Below are 21,179 nucleotides of genomic sequence, written 5' to 3' on the forward strand. Positions count from 1 at the left end.
CTTTGTGGTTATGCAAACGTCCCTCTTAACACCTAAAACGAAGATGATTACTACTACTACTACTACTACTACTACTACTGCTACTACTACTGCTACTACTACTACTACTACTACTACTACGTTCGTGCAGTCGGAAGGTAGCAACTCCGTAAGCTGTCTCTTTTATCCTGTCTCATCCCGCCCAACCTCGCCTACACCCTGTAATCTCACCCCGCCCATATTCACCCCACCTTTACTTCCGTCTCCCCCACCTCCATCTCCACGTCCGTCTACCCCACCCACATCCATCTTCCCCGCCCTTACTCCACCCACCCCTACCCACCCAACCCCACCCTACCTCTTCATTTCAGATTATATTTCCAGTATATCCTGCCTCACCACCTTAAACCACCCAATCCTACCCTGCCCTGCCCTGCCCTGTCCTGCCCTGCCCTGCCCTGCCTATATATCTCAGCCAGGTAAACAAAAGATGGCAGTAGTAGACAGTGGTATGGTACAGATATCGTTGCAAACATCCATCCCAGAGACCCATTGGTAATCAGTTGGCCTCGAACCCACTCCACAGCATGTCCCGAACGTGAGGCCAGTACCAGAACGACCGAGCCACCGAGTCCTCCCACCCCCCTCTCAGACGCCTCCCTAGACAACTTCCTCTTCCTCCTCTCAGATTCTTCTCTAGGTTAACTCCTCCTTGCTTTTCTGTCCATGTCGTTAGTTGATAGATTAGATTTGTTATAATCGTAATACCAGAATCAGCGAAAGCACTATTGCTGTTTGCTTTCCTTTGTACACCTCCCCCTTCCTTCTCTAGGCCACTCCCCCTCCTCCTTTCACTTTCCTTACCCCTCCCCCTCGTTTCTCTAGGTCACCCCCCCATACCTCCCTGCCTTATGCTATTGACATCATTCTTCCACCTCAAGGACACTCCCCTCCACCCCTCTCACTCCCCTTACCCCTCCCTCTCCCTTTTCTAGGTCACTCCCACTGTCAAACCTTTCCCATACCACTCCCACCTCACAAACTCTTCCCGGGCCCCTCCCCCTCTCAAACGCTACTCCACTCCCCCCACTCTTATTGTCACTCCCCACCCACTTGTCACTTTCTCCCGCCCCCCTTTCCCATGTCACTCCCACCTCACACACTCTTCCCAGGCCCCTCCCCCTCTCAAACGTTATTCCACTCCCCCCCCCCTCTCTCTCTCTGCCACTCGCGACCCACTTGTCACTTTCTCCCGCCACTTTACTCCTGACCGTACACAAGGTAATCACCCTTGTTCTGATGCGCAGTGATATACCTCGTCCCATTATGCATTCACACCCAACACAGTCAAGCTCGTGCACTAGAATTCACTTGAGTTCCAGCTGTTCCCTTCACTTCACTTCTCTTCCTTATTACGTACCTTCCCTTCCCTTCCCTCCTCTCCCTGTTCCTTACTTTCCCTTCCCTCCCTTTTCCTTACTTTCCCTTCCCTTGCCTTCCCTTCTCGTCCCAATTCTTTCGTTCCCTTCCTTACATCTATTCACCAGCTTCCTTTCGCTTTCCTCTCCTCTAGCGTCCTTCCTCCTCCTTTTGCCTTCCCTCCCCACCCACCCCCTGCATTCCCTTCCCCTCCCCACCCGTCCCCCCCGCGCCCTTCTCCTCCCCTCCCCCCTTCTCCCTTGACCTTCCCGATCCAGCTCAATCCAGTTTATTCCAGTTCAGTTTAGTTCAGCCTTTGGCCTTACTCAGACCAGTCCCGACGTCTCCTTTCCTCCCTCCCTCCCTTCCTTCCCTCCCCTCTTCTCTCTCTCCACCTTGCCCCACCCCATCTCTCCCCTCTTGTCCCTCCCTCCATTTTACCCCCCTTCTCCCCTCCCCTCCTTTCCCTCCCTTCTCCTTCCCCACTCCTCCTCCCCTCTTCTCCCCTCCTACCCCTCCTTCTCTCCTTACCTCATCCCTCTCCTCTCTCCCCCTTACCCCATCCCTCTCCTCTCTCGTCCTTTTCCTCCTCCCTCCCTCCTTGCTTGCTTGCTTCCTTCCTTCCTTCCCTCCTTCCTTCCTTCCCTCCTTTATTTCTTCCTTCCTTCCTGCCTTCCTTCCCTCCTTTATTTCTTCCTTCCTTCCTTTCTGCCTTCCTTCCTTCCTGGCTTCCTTCCTTCCTTCCTTCCTTCCCTCCCTTCCTTCCTACCTTATTTCTATTATTCCTCCCCTTCCTTGTTCCCTGACCTTACTCAACACTGCTTGCCTCGTCGGAATGTAGCACTGCGCACCCCACGACTCTCTCTCTCTCTCTCTCTCTCTAATTTTAGGTCATTATTGATGGATTATTCATTATTCTCTTGTCTTCCTCTTCTTTCTGCCTGCCTCACTTCCTCATCGTTTTCACTCTCTCTCTCTCTCTCTCTCTCTCTCTCTCTCTCTCTCTCACACACACACACACACACACACACACACACACACACACACACACACACACACACACAGAGGCTGCCCTAATTAGGTATATATATCGAGATAATGACCTCGTTAGTGAGAGAGAGAGAGAGAGAGAGAGAGAGGCCTTGGTTTTATGGGTTACTTTGTTTATTTGTTTATTTACTGCGGGTAATATTGTGTTCTTACATCCAACCAATATTTTTAAACTTAGAGGGACTTTCAACTCCTTTACTCCTTTCACACTTTCCTTTAAAATGCCCACGCCAGTTTTCAATCCTGCGTGCTGTTCCTTCTCACTTTTTCTTGCCGGTTTTGGCTGGAGGATTTGGTGGGTGGGGGAGAGCCTTCGCTACTATCCTTGTCAGATTCTAGTAGTTTAGTCACTTGTTGAAGCATAGGCGGGCGTGCACACACACACACACACACACACACACACACACACACACACACACACACACACACACACACACTCATTCTCTCTCTCTCTCTCTCACTAAGGTGATGCAATGTCCTTGTATCCCACTGCAGGTGAGTAAACTACCCCCACAGGCTCAAAGGCTTAAGTCAGGCAAATGAGCACCAGAGTTAAGCACCCTGGCCTCAGTTTTGGGGGGGTACCTTGAGTGAAGTAGGATGGAGAGGTGAAAAGGCAGGTAGTTAGGAAGAGTGCATTAGTAGGTAGGTAGGTAGATTGGAAGGTAGTTAGGAAGAGTAGATTGGAAAGTAGGTAGGAAGGGTAGATTGGTAGGTAGGTAGGTAGATTGGAAGGTAGTTAGGAAGGGTAGATTGGTAGGTAGGTAGGTAGATTGGAAGGTAGTTAGGAAAGTTAGATTGATAGGTAGGTAGGTAGATTGGAAAGTAGGTAGGAAGAGTAGATTGGTAGGTAGTTAGGAAGGTTAGATTGGAAGGTAGTTAGGAAGGGTAGATTGGTAGGTAGGTAGGCAGATTAGAAGGTAGTTAGGAAAGTTAGATTGATAGGTAGGTAGGTAGATTGGAAAGTAGGTAGGAAGAGTAGATTGGTAGGTAGGTAGGTAGATTGGAAAGTAGTTAGGGGTTGGTAGGTAGTTAGGAAGGTTAGATTGGTAGGTAGATGGGTTAATTACCGATATAAACGTGTAGATAGGCAGTGCATACAAGTTGGAAGGTAGGGAGGTAGGTAGGGTGAAAGGCAGATGGATAAAGTTGATATAGTCCCACAAGTAAGGTAGGTAGGTAGACTGGAAGAGAGAGAGGGAGAGGCAGTACAAGTTACAGCGGCAGCGGTAGAAGGCAAAGAATTGGTGGGCAATGGAGAGAAATTGGTTTGAATTGTAGTTTATGGCGTCCCAACCCAGATGTGGCCACCAGCTGCGAGAGAGAGAGAGAGAGAGAGAGAGGAAGGGGGGGGGACTGGGGGAAAGTGAAAGAAATGGCAGGGTGGGTAGGAAGTGAAGTGTGGGGCTTGGTGGGTGGTTAGAAAATGTAAAGTGGGGGGTTTGCCTGGTGGAAAGAAAATGGGAATGCATAGAAAATGGAGAGATGTTTTTAACCCCGTAGGTCTCATTATTATTATTATTATTATTATTTTTATTTTTATTATTATTATTAGAAACGTTGGTGGTTCTAAACGTTGATGATGAGTCGAGACACGTGACTGGAAACGTTTAATTACATTTCTCACTCTTATGTCCCAATTAAGGCGCTGATCAAAGTTACATGCAATCAGATGTGGTGATGATGATGTGGTGAAGGTTTCGGGCACTACACCACAAACTTCGCTATCATTTTTATCTATCCATTGCCTTTCTCAGTGTTATAGGAGTGGTTGAGCGACAGGGAGAAATTCTGATAACATTTCTTTCCCCTCTTCATCTGCTAAGCGTGTTCAAAGTTCGAGTGAAGAAGCGGTCATCTAGTTTATTATTATTATTATTATTATTATTATTATTTGCTTTTACTCGTATAGCTTTTTTTCCATATCCGAAAGGTATCAAGTTCTTGGGTTTTTATTCTTGGCCGTAACTTCCTAACTCTTCTTCCTCAGCGATTTATTTTTGGATATAGGTGGTTAATATCCCTTTGGACGTTATTTATATAGAGTATAACGGGAAGCATTTATGTAACACAGATGTCAGTGAGGTGTACTAAGCAAAATAAATAGGTTAGGAAAAGGTGTTAGGAGCTTCTTCAATCGGTGAGAATGTGGACCTTGGACCTGTTTTCTCCCAAGCACCCTTTCCTTAACACTTATTTTATTACCCCGGCCTAAGAAGTTGAACGGAGATTATGCCTTCACCCGTGTGTGTCTGTGTACAAGATATCTCCAAAAGTTGTTATCGCATCTCAGTGAATTCAGGTGGATAGGTGGGCAGTGGGTCGAGAAAGGGTGGGTTAGATTTCGAGGTGGATGAGGATGCAGGAATGAGTTATAAATTTTAAAGGCGTCGGCGGAGGTATGCACCCTGTGAGACCATAAGAAGGCAGGCTAAGACCATCAGATTAAATGACTGTGTGAATCCATTGTACGAGTGTTTGATAAGAAAGAGGAATTGCAACAGTGAATCATACAGTTTATTGATGGTGACAGGTGTGTGCTCTTTGTGGTACTGCCTAACGTAAACAGGGCTTCATCACCACTGCCGTCACCATCATTATCATCATTACCATCATCATCACCACCACCACCACCACCACCACCACCACCACCACCACCACCAGCGTCATCAGCATCATCATTATTACCATCACCACCACCATCATCAGCATCATCATCATCATCATCATCATCATCATCATCATCATCATCACCACCACCACCACTACCACCACCACCACCACCATCATCATCACCGTATGGCAGAGTGTTGGTGGAAGAGGGAGAGGAAGTGAGCAGGCAGAGAACATATTAAGGCATTATTGAATATTGAAAACAAATGTAGGGAGAGTACAAGTGGTTTCAGGTGTCTTTTGTATATATTCCAGGTAAAAATATCAAAACAAAAGGTGTGAGGGAGCCTTTTAAATCAAGAGCCTTTTAAATCAACAGAGCCCTTTAAATTAACAGAGACTTTTAAATTAACACAGCCTTTTAAATTATGCCTTTTAAATTAACACAGCCTTTTAAATTATGAGCCTTTTAAATTAACAGAGCCTTTTAAATCAACAGAGCCCTTTAAATTAACAGCCTTTTAAATTAACACTGCCTTTTAAGTTATGAGCCTTTTAAATTAACAGAGCCCTTATTAACAGCCTTTTAAATTAACAGTCTTTTGAATTAACAGAGCCTTTTAAATTAACAGAATACATCCACTTGAATCTCACTTGGCTCAGTCGGCTGGTGTGGGCGTGATTGTGGCAGTAGGAAATAAATAAATGAAGCAGGGTTGATACTGGGTGTTTTGTTGAGTACAATGATGTGGTGTTTTTTTGAGGTGGCCTTGTTAGATAACATGGGGTGAAGGTAGGCAAGATAATGAATGTGGACTATGACACGTAGATTAGATAGATAGAGTGATAGATAAATAGACAGAGTGAGAGAGAGAGAGAGAGAGAGAGGAGGGTGGTTACGAATGGGACAGGAGGAAAGAAAGAAGGAAAAAGAAAGTAAAGGAGATTGCAAGAAGGGAAACGAGAGAGAGAGAGAGGTTACGATTGGACGAAAGGAAAAGGAATGAATGGTAAGGATTGCATGAAAGACAATGGGTGTGTGTGTGTGTGTGTGTGTGTGTGTGTAACCTCTCTACCTCATCCATCTAATCCTTCAGCAATCCTATGACTACACCAGCTAGGATTTACCCCCAAAAGAATGTTGTAAGGATGACGATGCAGAGGTTCCTGACTATCCTTGGGCATTCCCTAACACCTCCTCCTTAGCGATTCATTCTGCACATTAAAGGTGAGCAGGGTGTATGCATTAAATGTTTCTCTGGAAGATGTGTCCCTTTGGTTGGATAAAAGGAAATTGTAATGATAAAGAAAATACAAAACGTGAGCTGGTTGAACAGGTGAGAGTTTACACACACACACACACACACACACACACACATTCTCTCTCTCTCTCTCTCTCTCTCTCTCTCTCTCTCTCTCTCTCTCTCACACACACACACACACATACACACACACATTCTCTCTCTCTCTCTCTCTCTCTCTCACACACACACACACACACACACACACACACACACACACACACACATCTCTCTCTCTCTCTCTCTCTCTCTCTCTCTCTCTCTCTCTCTCTCTCACACACACACACACACACACACACACACACACACACACACACACACACACACACACACCATGATCCAAGCGAAGGAAGACGTAGGCAGCACTACATCAGGTGAGTGGATGACGGGCGCCCCCACCACGATAGCAGGAGCAGAATAAAAACACGCATGATCGAAAACGGGAGTAGCTGGAAATCTTATGCAACAAACACAACTACAGCAAAACAAACACCAAACAATAACATCAACAGACATCACAACAACAACAACAGCAGCAGAAATCCTCGAGGTGATGAGAATTATGCAACATCTCAGTCTGTCCTCATGTTTGTGTGTGTGTGTGTGTGTGTGTGTGTGTGTGTGATATACCGTATCTTTTGAAGTGAAAGGGTTAATGAAGGCAGTATCTAACACGCTTTAAAATATACTATCTGTCTATCATACTATCTATCTATCTGTTATATCATCTATCTATCTGTTATACTATTTATCTATCTTTACTTTTACCTAGACGCTTTAATCCCGCGAGGGGTGGACACGAACAATGCGCCTCCGTGTCGCTGTCTCACCTGCCATCACGCTGCCTTTCCCTCAGCTCACACCCCCTCTATCATACACACCTGAATTAAATCATCTATAGGTAGCAAGGATATCATACAGGTGTTCTCGAGGTGAAGGTGTTTATATATTTACCTAACAGTCCAAATTCCTCCATTTCGGAAATTTTAACTAAATAAATATCATCCTTTGGTAGTCTTTTTAAATGATAATAAATAACCAATGTGGAGAGGATGGAGAACGAGAGACTGACGAGGAGAGCGTAGGTGAGTGGGTTGGAGTGGGGAGAGGGAGGAAGCCAAGGATGGTGAGGGATGCAGTGGAGAGGTATATGAGAGAGGGGGGTGTGAGCTGGGAGCAGGGCAGTGAAATGTCGGGGGACAGGGCGACATGGAGGCGATTTGTTTGTGGCCACCCCTTATGGGATTAAGGCGTCTGGCAATAAATAGATAGACAGAACAATAGATAATAAATAATTGTCTTCTAGTACGTGTAAATCAGTAAATAAGGAAGAAAATATACCTGACCAGCTTGTGTGGGTCAGCTCAAACTCGAAGCTTATGTAACTTCCCCGTTGTATTCCGGGGGTTGGGGGAGGGGTGGTGGTGGGGGCTGGGGGAGAAGGAATGGGGAGGGGCAGAGGCTAGGGGTTAGGAGGTTGGAAGGGGGAGGGGATGGGGGGTAGGGATGGTGGTGGAGCGGGGTCGGGATGGGGAGAGGGGATGGGGGGAGGGATGGTGGTGGGGCTAGGGGTAGGGATGGGGAGAGGGGATGGGGGGAGGGATGGTGGTGGGGCTAGGGGTAGGGATGGGGAGAGGGGATGGGGGGAGGGATGGTGGTGGGGCTAGGGGTAGGAATGGGGAGAGGGGATGGGGGTAGGGATGATGGTGGGGCTGGGTAGGGATGGGGAGGAGCTGGGGGGTTAGGGATGATGGTGAGGGGCTGAATAGGGATGATGGAGAGGGGCTGGGGGTAGGGATGATGGTGGGAATAGGAAGGGACTAGGGGTGTCGGGATGGGGAGGGGTTGGGATGGTGGGTGTTGGGGGAGGATATTAATGTTTGGGGTGAAGCCTGGTAGGTGACGCCACAAGGGATTACTCTCAAGCCTACACTACTTCTTTGTATTCACCTAACATGACCCAGCAATCTAACCTAAACTGACCTAACCTCGCCTTAACCCCAGCAGTACCTCTCTCTTCTCATCTGACCTGATCTACCCTACCTTGACCCAACCTTAACCCTGCAGAACATGTTCGTTTTCTACCCATTCAGCATTGTTATTTTATTTGGGGGGTTCTTATTGCATTAAGGCCTTTATTATTTTTATTATTATTATTAGTAGTAGTAGTAGTAGTTGTTGTTGTTGTTGTTGTGGTAGTAGTAACCTCTCCTTTGTGTTCATATTTCATTTAGCACCAATTTGTTTACATCGTCATTTATTATTATTACTTGAGAGGAGCATGTGGAGTGACATGGAGGGACAGGTTGACGAATGAAGAAGTGAAGGAACGTTGTGGGGTAGATGTGGATGTGGTTGAGAAGATTGGGAGAAATACACTGAGGTGGTTTGGACATGTGGAGAGAATGGAGAATGAAAGACTGACTACTATAAGAGGGTGTATGTAGGTGAGGTGGAGGGAGGGAGAGGGAGGGGTAGACCGAGGATGAGGTGGAGGGATGGAGTTGAGAGGTATATGAGGGAAGGGGGGGTGAGTTGGGGGGAGGGTAGTCAAATGGTGGGTGACAGAGCGACTTGGAGGCGTTTTGTCTGCGACCACCCTTTGCGGGATTAGGGCGTCGGGCTATAGATAGATAGATAGATGGATTATTATTATTAAAAGGTGATAGGCAGTGACTTTGTGAGTTATATAATGGGTTGGCGTGTTGGGGAGGAATGATAGGGATGACTACACTCCCTCCCCTCTCCCACTTACACTTTTCTCCCCCTCTTCTCCCCGCTCCCCTCCTTGTATCACCTTTCCCTCCCCCTCTCCTACTTTCCCTCCTCCTTCCTTCACTTTTCTTCCCCTCTTCTGCTTTCCTTCCTTCTCTTTCCTCCACTTTCCTCCCCCTCTTTCCTTCCCTCTCTTCCCACTCCTTTCTGCTGTCTTTATTTCCCTCTCATTTGTTTACTCCCTCTCCCCTCTCCCCATATATTCCTCCCTTCTCCCTTCGCCTTCTCTCTCTCCTCTTCTCTCTCTTCCTTGTCTTTCCTGTTCATTTACCTTCTTCTTTCCTCTCTTCCTTTCCCACCTCTTCTTTTCCTTCCTCGTTCTCTCCTCCCCCTCCCCCTTTCCCTTCACATCCTTCCAGTTTCCTTCATCGTCTTATCCTTCCCTCCCATCCTTCTTTTCCTCTTCCTCCACTTCCCCTTCCTTTCCCTTCTCTTCCCTCCCCTCCCATTCCCTCCCATTCCCTCCCTTTCCCTTCCCATCCCTTCCCATCCCTTCCCTTCCCTGCCCATCCCTTCCCTTCCTTTCCCTTCCCTTCCCTTCCCTTCCCTTCCCTTCCCTTCCTTTCCCTTCCCATTCCATCCCTTCCCTTCCCTTCCCTTCCCTTCTCTTCCCTTCCCATCCCTTCCCTTCCTTTCCCTTCCCTTCCCTTCCCTTCCCTTCCCTTCCCTTCCCTTCCCTTCCTTTCCCTTCCCTTCCCTTCCCATCCCATCCCATCCCTTCCCTTCCCTTCCCATCCCTTCCCTTCCCTTCCCTTCCCTTCCCTTCCCTTCCCTTCCTTTCCCTTCCCTTCCCTTCCCTTCCCTTCCCATCCCATCCCATCCCATCCCTTCCCTTCCCCCCCTCTTCCCTCCCCTCCCCTCCCCTCCCCTCCCCTCTTTGTTGGTCTACCACATAATTGACTTCAAACAATATTTTACTGGGGAAACAGATAGATAGATAGAGAGAGAGAAAGAGAGAGAGAGAGAGCGAGAGAGAGAGATTTGGAAGAAATAGAGGAGGAAAGACAAAGGAATATGGAGTGGATGGAGGGAAAGAGAGGGAGGGAGGGAGGGAAGGAGAGATAGAGGAGAGAAAACGAAGGAGAATGAGTGTATGAAAAAAGAGGAAGGGAAGGGAGGGAGGAAAAGGGGAGGTTGGAAGGAGAGAGATTAAAGATAGAGGAAGTGTAGGGAGGGTGGAGGAGAGGAGGAGGAGGAGGAGCAAGATACGGAAGAGGAGGGTAGGGTAGGAGGTGTATGTGGAGAGAGAGAGGAGGTAAGGGATGGAAGGGAGGGGGGTAGGGTAGGGAGAGTGTATGGAAAGGGAGGAGGGAAAGAGGGAGGGAAGGTGTTGGAAGGAGAAGAGGTAGGGAGGGGAAGGTGAGGGGATAGGGAGGAAGGAGGAAATGTAGGGGAGGAGGAGGAGGAGGAGGATAGGAGAGGAGGGAGGGTAAGGGAGGAGAGGAGGGAGGGTAAGGGAGGAAGAGGAGGGAGGGAAAGGGAGAAGTTCGAGCAGGTTGGATAGGTCAAGGAGAGAGAGAGAGAGGAAAATATGATAGGAAGGAGAGAAAGGATAGGAAGGAGGGGAGGGACGGGAGGGGCTAGAGAAGAGCGGCAAGTATTGAGCGGCTCTCTCTCTCTCTCTCTCTCTCTCTCAGGCGTGACGTAATATTCAACCAATAGAAAACTCCAGCAAAAAAAAAATAATAATAATAATAATTCATGAGAGAGAGAGAGAGAGAGAATCATAATTTCCTGCCTCAGCCCCATTAGTTCGATGTCTTTATTTATTTATTTTTTAATTTCTTGTGAAGCCTTTTTTTGTTTTGGTTCAGGAGCGGCCATGTAGAGAAATAGTTAATGATATCTATTTTAAATGCCTCTGGGTCAAGTTTATCTATCTACCTACCTATCTATCTGTCTACCTATCAACCTACCTACCTGCCTACCTACCTACCTGCCTATCCATCTATCTATCTGCCTACCTACCTGTATCTACGTCTCTTTGTATCTATGTCTGTATGCGTCTGTCTATCTATCCATGTCTATCGATCTGACTGTATCACTGTGTCTGTCTGTCTGTCTATCTGTCTTGTGTAAACGTTTGTATGTCTGTCTATCCATCTATCTATCCATCCATCTGTGTCAATCTGCACTTCATATATAAACGTTTGTATGTCTGTCTATCCATCTATCTATCTATCCATCCATCTATGTCAATCTTTACTTATATAAACGTTTGTATCTGTCTATCCATCTATCTATCCATCCATCTGTCAATCGCACTTCATATATAAACGTTTATGTCTGTCTATCCATCCATCTATCTATCCATCCATCTGTCAATCTGCACTTCATATATAAACGTTTATATGTCTGTCTATCCATCTATCTATCCATCCATCTATCAATCTGTACTTCATATATAAACGTTTGTATGTCTGTCTATCCATCTATCTATCTATCGATCCATCTGTCAATCTGTACTTCTTATATAAACGTTTGTATGTCTATCCATCTATCTATCTATCCATCCATCTGTGTCGATCTGTTCTCAGCCTGACACGTTTTAGAAAGGAAATTTTTAACCAAACCATCACTACCATCCAGCCCATTCCATCCATTCATTTACTCACCTCGCCCATATCCTTCCCCTTCCCTTCCTCCCTTTGAGTTTCATGTCGCGACGCAGGTCAAGTGGTCGACGAATTCACTCATGTAAACTTCAACTCATTCGTCATACACGTAAATAAACATCTACTGTAGTCCTTTTGGTTAGAAATTGGGACGAATTTAACTACTCCCTTTTCTAGTTTATTGCTGTCTCTAAATGGGTTTCCTGGAGAGAGAGAGAGGGGGGGGGTTGCTTTAATTCTCAAGTTGACTAAATAAACATAACTTAAAATTGCCATCATTTGCTTCAGCTCTCCATTAAGGTTTATTAGTAGTACGAGAAAGAAAAGGCTGCAACCGATTTAGTCCTGTCACTTGATTAATTCTATTGCCGATATTTGTATTTTTTTCCGATACCATTCCGATAGTGATATTTACTGTCGATATCGGATATGGACGAAGAAACGTTAAACTGACTTACTGAATATTTTGGTCACTGTTTTGCCTAATTCTGTGTGAAATGTTGTTATCTTTCCGCTTTTTTGCATCTTGTGTGGTCACTACAGGACATTATACTACCTCTGTATGTGGTTGGCAGAGACAGGACTTAGCCATTCATGTTTTATTTCATGGAAGGCGGTTTTAATCATGATATATAAGAGGAACAGCCCCTGATTACCAGTGTGTTAAGTCCAACCTCTGGGATTACAGCAGCTGTATTTGTTTCCACTACGCAGTAACTCTTGGCTGGTCTGGCCTGAATTGGCTAATGATCGAAATATTGTGTACATTTAATTGTATATAAATGTATAATTTCATGGCTAAAGGTTATACATACGATACTTTCAAGTGTAAGTGTTGTGTTTTATTGTTTGGGTAATGACCAGAAGCTTATATACGTAATGCATTTCATATATCGTTAATTACCAAGATGTGGCTTAGATTTTGAAGCTAAATGTTATGTGTTTACTATTTGTGTACTGCCTGAGTGTTGTGTACGTTTAGGGAAGCACAAAAGTTACGGTATGTGCTTTATGTTTACAAATACAGTATGTGCCCAGTGCAGAAGGCGTTACATGTGAGCATCAATGTGTCTTTAATGTGTAGCATTGTAAACCATAAAGATGTGTCCAGGCATCTCGTAATGATCGGATCTTGAATTTGGCTCTCTCTTGTATTTTGTTTTTCTCTTGGAAGGAACAGTTATTGTGGGCTTGTGGCCTTTGGTTCCTTCTTCGTAGCATTAAAAACAAATAGTTATCACTTTATCGCTTCTTTAAAATAAAATCCCATAAAAGCAAAAGGAATTGTTATATATTGATGTTAACCAAAATTATATATATTTAAGTACCAGCATTTTCTCAGGTTCACAAAACAAAAGTAAGATTTGCAAGTAATGACAGAATCAGCACTAAATTCCGTGAACTCAGAGAAAGGCATCGTTAAGTTGTGTGTATTATTTAACCATAGACATTTTACTGATGGTTAATAGAAAAAAATGAAAATAAAACAAATTTCTGCCCACAGCTTTTGTACCATCGAAATTTAACAAGTCACACCATTGTTGGGGACACCGCCAGTGATGTGTGTGTGCGTGTGCGTGTGCGTGTGTGTGTGTGTGTGTGTGTGTGTGTGCCGGCAGACTCGTAACTGCTTTCTAGATAATTGTACGGAGCTTCCTACTAACCACAGCGATATGATTTTATGGTCTGAATGTTCCGTATGCATTAATTCAAGTGTTTTACCATTTAAGACAGTCAAGAGAGCGTAGGATAAGACCGTATCTCAAAAATAATCACTACGACATTAGTTCACAGCAAAAAGGAGGGAGAAATAAGTGCTAGGGTCTGGGGTCATTGGGTAAAAGAAGAATTTATTTATTTTTCAACGTTACTCAGCTAATTCCGGTATGCTTTCGAGTATCGCATATTTTTTCCTTTGCGATTACGATACTGATATTAATCGTCTTTTCCCTGCCGATTTACAGTACTAGAGAGAGAGAGAGAGAGAGAGAGAGAGCACATTTTACTACCCTCTGCCTTTTACCATCCCTATTTAAGTTCCCTTTAACACTACATCTGTTTTCCTATCCCGGTTAGGGGCCTAGGGTGTGGAAAATGGAGGGAGGGGTAGAATGTAGGTGAGGTGATGAGGTGTACCGGATTGAGCCAGTGCGATGACAGTTACCGTCTGATGCAACCAACCCGTCTGACCTGTTTATGTAATACGTGTGTGTGTGTGTGTGTGTGTGTGTGAGAGAGAGAGAGAGAGAGAGAGAGAGAGAGAGAGAGAGAGATTTAAAGACGTGAAAAATGAGTCTCCTCCTCAAGAGAGAAAAAAATCCTTTTGGCACAAATTGACAAGACAGATCAGGATATTCTCTCTCTCTCTCTCTCTCTCTCTCTCTCTCTCTCTCTCTCTCTCTCTCTCTCTCGTGGTCGTACTTGGGGGTAAGGAGGCTAATACGCTTTCGTGTGAACTACTTTTGTATGTACAGACAGACTGCTCAAGTACACACACACACACACACACACACACACACACACACAGTGGAATATTACTGAAGGTGATAGGATACAGGGTGAGAAAAATGAACCGCACTTTACTGGTACCGATGATGATTAGATTTTTGCCCCAGACGGTGATAAGATAGCGGCCAGATATGATAGTTATTCTGAGACTTTTTTTTTCTTATCTTTCTTTCTTTCTTTCTTTTTTCTTGTGCCTCATTGATTATTAGGGGGAGGCGGTGGCTCAGTCGGTAGAGAGGTGGCCTGCAGTCTTTACGGACCCAGGTTCGAATCCCGGCTGGGGCAGGGAACAGTTTAAGGATTTGAATTTCATTAAATCAGGCTTTACTGATCTACCAGAAGACCCGCCGACATGTCGTAAAAATACCCCCGCTAATACCGATACACCAGTCCTGTATGAGACAGCCCTAGCATGTATTCAATATGGACGGTGGGTGTTAGCGCCGAAGTGGTGACATGTAGAGGTGTATGGTATGTAGGAGGACTGCTGGGCCTTGATAGCAGGCTGTGAAGCCTATGCCCAGAGTCGGACACATAAAAAAAAAAAAAAATAAAATAAAATATGCCACACAGGGTAACCTCCAATAGTTAGTGTGTTAATGCAGGCTATGTATTGCGAGGTCTACTACTACTACTACTATTACTACTACTACTACTACTGCTGCTACTGCTAACTACTGCTACTACTACTAATAATAATAATCTTAATCATAATATAATCATCATCATCATCATCATCATAAATAATAATAATAATAATAATAATAATAATGTGATAGTAGTAGCAGCAGTAGTAGTAGTAGTAGAAGTAGTAGTAGTAGCAAAAGTAACACAGTACAGTACACGAGTTAAGCACAAAACTCCACGTGTTATGCATCACCACTTGCATATAGATGAATCGCACGTAACGGTCCAGGGAAACTCCGCCTGCAGTCTTCTCATTTGTTAACCAGCTGGTACTAGTATACTCTGGTATCAGCTGGGTAACGCTAGATAGTGTGATGGGGGGTTGTGTGCAGACATACGGGCTGCCTCTCACGCACACGCACTCACACACGCACACGCACTTACACTCACACAGACGCGCGCACGCAAGCACACACACACACACACACACACACACACACACACACGGATACATACTTACATAGCCTACAACATACATACATACATGACCTACATACATACAAAACCTTCAAACATACATATCACACACACACACACACACACACACACGGATACATACATCGCCTGCAACATACATACATAACATACCTACAAACAAAACCTTCACACACACACACACACACACACACACACACACACACACACACACACACACGGATACATACTTACATAGCCTACAAGGTACATACATAGCCTACATAACCTACATACTGTACATACAAAACCTTCAAACATACATATTACACACACACACACACACACACACGGATACATATTTACATAAACTACAACATACATACATACACAGTGTACAAAACCTTCAAACATACATAGCCTACATAAATATATATATGTACACACAGTTATATACATGGAGTAATACAACTACATACAGTACTACAAGGAAACACTTATGGATACGTATACACCTTTTTATGACCGTGAGAGAGAGAGAGAGAGAGAGCTTGTACAGTATGGGTGTGGTCATGTGGAAGAGGAGAAAGAGGGGAGGTGTGTGCAGGTACGGGATTGTAATTTTTGGTAAAAGAGAGAGAGAGAGAGAGAGAGCTTGTACAGTATGGTATGGGTGTGGTCATGTGGAAGAGGAGAAAGAGGGGAGATGTGTGCAGGTACGGGATTGTAATTTTTGGTAAGAGAGAGAGAGAGAGAGAGAACTTGTACAGTATGGGTGTGGTCATGTGGAAAAGGAGAAAGAGGGGAGATGTGTGCAGGTACGGGTTTATAATTTTTGGTAAGAGCAACTAAAAAAAGAATGGGTACAGCAAATCATGTCTTAAATATCCACTAGTATTTCCAGATTTTCGTCAACTTGTAATATATTGAGAGTAGCTATTATTATTATTATTATTATTATTATTATTATTATTATTATTAGCGTAAATCTGATACGTATTGCATTGCTGAAACTTCACACAAACTCTTCCACATATAGTGCTGGTCTGACGATGGTGTACGGTATATTATTTTCATGCATACTTTTACACACACACACACACACACACACACACACACACACTTACACACACGTGGGTGGGTGTCGGAGGAATATGAGGAGGCATTTATGAGCGAGATGAGGAGGAGGAGCTTTGGGTGTGGGAGGTGTATGAGGGTGCATTTATTAGAGAGAGAGAGAGAGAGAGAGAGAGAGAATTTTCTTGTATTTAGGGTATGTTTGGATCTGTGTACGGCTTGTCAGTATGTATGTATGTAGATGTAGGCTGTGTGTGTGTGTGTGTAGTAGCTGTTTGAATGTGTGTATGTATGTATGATTAAGTGTATAAATGCATTGTGTGTAAGTACGGTATGTGTAGACTGTGTGTGTACGTCTGATGTTTATAAATGCATTGTTTGTGTGTACATGAGTGTATGTGTCTGAATGCATTGTTAGTATACGACATATGTAGGTTGTTTGAGTGTTATGTATGTATCTGTGTAAGTGTATGAGTGTATTGTTTGTGTGCTTAGCTGATGTGTATGGAGGTAGGGAGGTTGTGTTTGAGTGTAGCTACAGAATACGGTACCCAAAATACATCTGTGCAACATATGGAAGCACTGTTTTATTCATGTTTGGTGCTCTTATGACTGTGTGTGTGTGTGTGTGTGTGTGTGTGTGTGTGTGTGTGTTGTGTGTACAGCCCCTTTGTTACGATAATTTACATGACTGTGTGTTGTGTGTATAGCCCTCATTGTTGCGATAATTTTCATGACTGTGTGTGTGTGTGTGTGTGTGTGTGTGTGTGTGTGTGTGTGTGTGTGTGTGTGTGTGTGTGTGTTCTATCCCCATAATCTTCTAATAATCATCTAAGGGAAGCAAGAACACTGTAAAAACAATATAGGTTTAATTGACATTTATCACATCATCTCCCAAATTTATCATAAACCAATAAAGCTTTCAATCTATCTATCTATCTATTGCCAGACGCCATAATCCCGTATGGGGTGGCCATTTGACTTTGAGTTGTTTTACGGGGAGGGGCACCAACCTCCCACCAACCCACCTGTTGACCCGTAGGGAGCACGTATGGTTTGGTTATATGGTTACCACCGAGCGTTGTAAATGGTTTCTTGGCTTACAGGAAACCATTTGGCTTGTCATATCAGTATTTTCTTGCTTGGGACAACTTTTTTCTGCTTAGGCGTCTTCAGCTAGGAGTAAAAAGCAAAATAAATCGCATAGGGAAAGATATTGAGGTAATCCATAACAAGCCTTGTACAGTACCGGATCATGTTTTAATAAAGCAAGATTATTACCATTTATTTGTGTATTAAAATCTATCTCTCTATCCATCTATAGCCCGACGCCCTAATATCGCAAAGGGTGGCCGCAGACAGAACGCCTCCAAGTCGCTCTGTCACCTACCATTTGACTCCCCTCCCCCCAACTCACTCCCCTCTCCCTCAAATACCTCTCAGCACCATCCCTCCACCTCATCCTCGGTCTACTCCTCCCTCTCCTTCCCTCCACTTCACCTACATACACCCTCTTAGCCAGTCTTTCATTCTCCATGCTCTCCACATGTCCAAACCACCTCAGTGTATTTCTCTTAATTTTATCATGTTATTCTGTACGCATGTGATTAGTTATACAGGAATCCAGTTTATTTATTCATTATTTATTGAATTGTTATTTATTTTTTACGCTTCAGAGATGGTTAAAAAGCTAGATTCCAGTCTTGTATGGTTATAGTCCTTTCACTTTAACTTGGCCCACATTTTCGTCCTTCTGCAGCTTATATCACGTAGCTCAGTGGCAGGAAAAGACAATACTGCGGGTTTTCCATCCTCTTCGTAGCACTTCTTCGTGACTAGCATCTTATTTCTCGTAGCTCTGTGGCAGGAAAAGACAATTCTTCGGGTTTTCCATCCTCTCCTTAGCACTTCTTCGTGACTAGCACCCTATTTCTCGTAGCTCAGTGGCAGAAGAGGAAAATACTGCGGGTTTTCCATCCTCTCCCTAGCACTTCTTCGTGACTAGCACCCTATTCTAGTGTCAGTCTATTGTTACAGCTCGGCAGTCTGGCTGAGGAGATAGGAGATTCAGTAATTTGAGGCTGAGTGTAAACAAAGATGTAGTGTTGATTAGTCTAGATTCTCTCTCTCTCTCTCTCTCTCTCTCTCTCTCTCTTTACGTCAGAATATAAGTGCTTGGTTATTTTTAAAAGATTTTGCACAGTTTGGGTGGTGATGTACGTTTATGCACTTTTTTTTCGACATTCGAGTTTTGAGTGAGTGTAGCTTTGTGACTGGATTGATAACGCTGCTAATAAAAGTGATAATGCAGTAATAATAATAATAATAATGATGATGATGATGATGATGATGATACCACGTCTACTACTGATACTGTTACAACCAATAATGATAGCAGTACGATAATAGTAATGATAGTATTAATAGTAATAATAATAATAATAATAATAATAATACCAGGTCTATTCCTAATACCCCCCCACCAATAATAACAGTAATAATAATAAACATAATAAATACAATAATAATAATAATAATAATAATACACCAAACATATAAACCAGGCCTTAAAGCAATCTAGTGTATCTTGCCTCAAGCCAGTGGAAATTTCCGTCACGAATCTTGTCCCCAAAAAACAGTGGAAATTACCGTCACGAATCTCGCCAAAAAAAACCGTGGAAATTACCGTCACGAATCTCGCCAAAAAACCGTGGAAATTTCCGTCACGAATCTCGCCAAAAAACCGTGGAACTTACCGTCACGAATCCCTCCTGTTCAGCCTATAGCGTCACTTATCTCAGGCCAAACACGCGCCATCCCCTTTATCTTTCCCTGTCTGGTACTGACCCGATAGAGCCAGTCTGGGCGGGGTTTTCACTTTATCAGTACCGTAGCACATGGGGTACCTCGGCCTATGTCTGTCTGTATTTTTCGACGTATCTGTCTATCTGTTCACGTTTATATGTGTGTATAGAGGTTGGTGGACGACTTGGTAATAGCGATCATGAAGAAATTAAGTTCAAATTTATTTGGGATGTCTGTTCCACTGAAAATACCTCCACCGTTCCTAATTTTCGTCTAGGAGATTTCGATGGCTTAAGAGCTTATTTTCGAACGGTATTCCACAGGGAGATTAGCTATTTGAGGGAATGTCAGGTTAGTGGGGATCCCCAGGTCATAGGTCAGGCGCAGGAAGCACGTGGGGACGTCCGTCAGGTGTCTGTGAGGGGGGAGGTGGTAGATAGGAATGTAGTCCAGGTGACGGAAATTAACTCAGCTCCAGTACCAAACAGACGTTCGACCAGTGAGAAGTATAACGAGTTAATAAATATAATATACGGAGGCCAAGATAGATATATTCCTTCAAAACCGTTTAGAACTAACAATTCAGAACCAAGATGGTTAAACAACAGATTAAAATCTCTCATAGGCCAAAGGAAAGGAATATATAGAAAAATAAAACGTGGAGAGGAACACTTACGTAACCGGTACACAATTTTAAATAGAGAAGTAAAGAGGGAGATAAGAAAAGCAAAGAGAAGTTATGAAATTAAGGTTGCAAGTGAATCAAAAGTAAACCCCAAGGGTTTTTATCAAATGTACCGAACGAAAAATAAAGATAGGATAGGACCACTCAGAACAGAATCAGGTGACATTACCAGTGAAGATAAAGAAATGTGCTCCATCCTAAATAATTATTTCATATCAGTATTCACCAAGGAAAATCTAAGCCTGGTCCCTCAAGCAGCAAATATTTACCATGAGAATACGGAAAATATTCTTAGTAAAATAACCATTAGTAAGGAGGACGTATTGAAAGAAATTAACAAGTTAAAACCTCAAAAATCGCCAGGTCCGGACGATATATATGCAAAAATTATAAAAGAAACCAAAGAAGAATTATGTCAGCCACTTTTAACGTTATTTAATGACTCTTTAAGTTCAGGAGAAGTTCCAGAGGCGTGGAAAACCGCAAACGTAGTGCCCATCTTTAAAAAGGGTGATAAATCAGCTGCGTCGAATTATCGTCCGATAAGTCTAACGTCAATAGTAGGAAAAATGTTAGAGTCAATTTTGGCAAATAAGATTAGAGAACACTTAGAAAGATTTAATCTTATAAACGAAAGTCAGCACGGATTCAGGCAAGGACGATCCTGCCTCACAAATTTGTTGTCATTCTACTCGGAGGTCTATGAGGCAGTAGATAGCGATAAAGCTTACGATGTTATTTATCTGGACTTTAGTAAAGCTTTTGATAGAGTCCCACACGAAAGGTTAGTTAGAAAGGTTCGAGCACACGGTATAGACGGCGATATCTTAAAATGGATAGAATCCTGGCTGAAAGGACGAAAGCAGAGAGTATTAATAAATGGAACTAAGTCGGACTGGGGATTAGTAACTAGCGGTGTACCACAGGGTTCAGTACTCGGTCCCTTATTATTTATCATATATATAAATGATCTAGACTTAGGAGTCAATAGCAGAATCAGCAAATTTGCCGACGATACAAAAATAGGGCGTATCATTAACTCGACTGACGATTGCCATTACTTACAAAAAGACCTCGATACATTGTCCAAATGGTCTAAAACTTGGCAAATGGAATTTAACGTTGAAAAATGTAAAGTACTTAACGTAGGCAAGACCATTGGAGATACTAAATACAGCTTAGATAACAAAGAAATTAGCAAATCGGAATGCGAGAGAGATCTAGGAGTTATGATTAGTAACGACCTTAAAC

At 43.7% G+C, this 21,179-nt stretch overlaps 1 protein-coding gene across 3 annotated transcripts in view; it reads left to right on the top strand.

The window, feature by feature from the left end:
- Positions 1-21,179, top strand: part of LOC145395911 (uncharacterized) — a 92,632-nt gene that overhangs the window by 33,610 nt on the left and 37,843 nt on the right. The window lies entirely within an intron of this gene.

This window comes from Coenobita brevimanus, chromosome 33 (assembly GCF_032717465.1).
Source record: "Coenobita brevimanus isolate Jiangsu-jjx chromosome 33, ASM3271746v2, whole genome shotgun sequence".
NCBI lineage: Eukaryota > Metazoa > Arthropoda > Malacostraca > Decapoda > Coenobitidae > Coenobita > Coenobita brevimanus.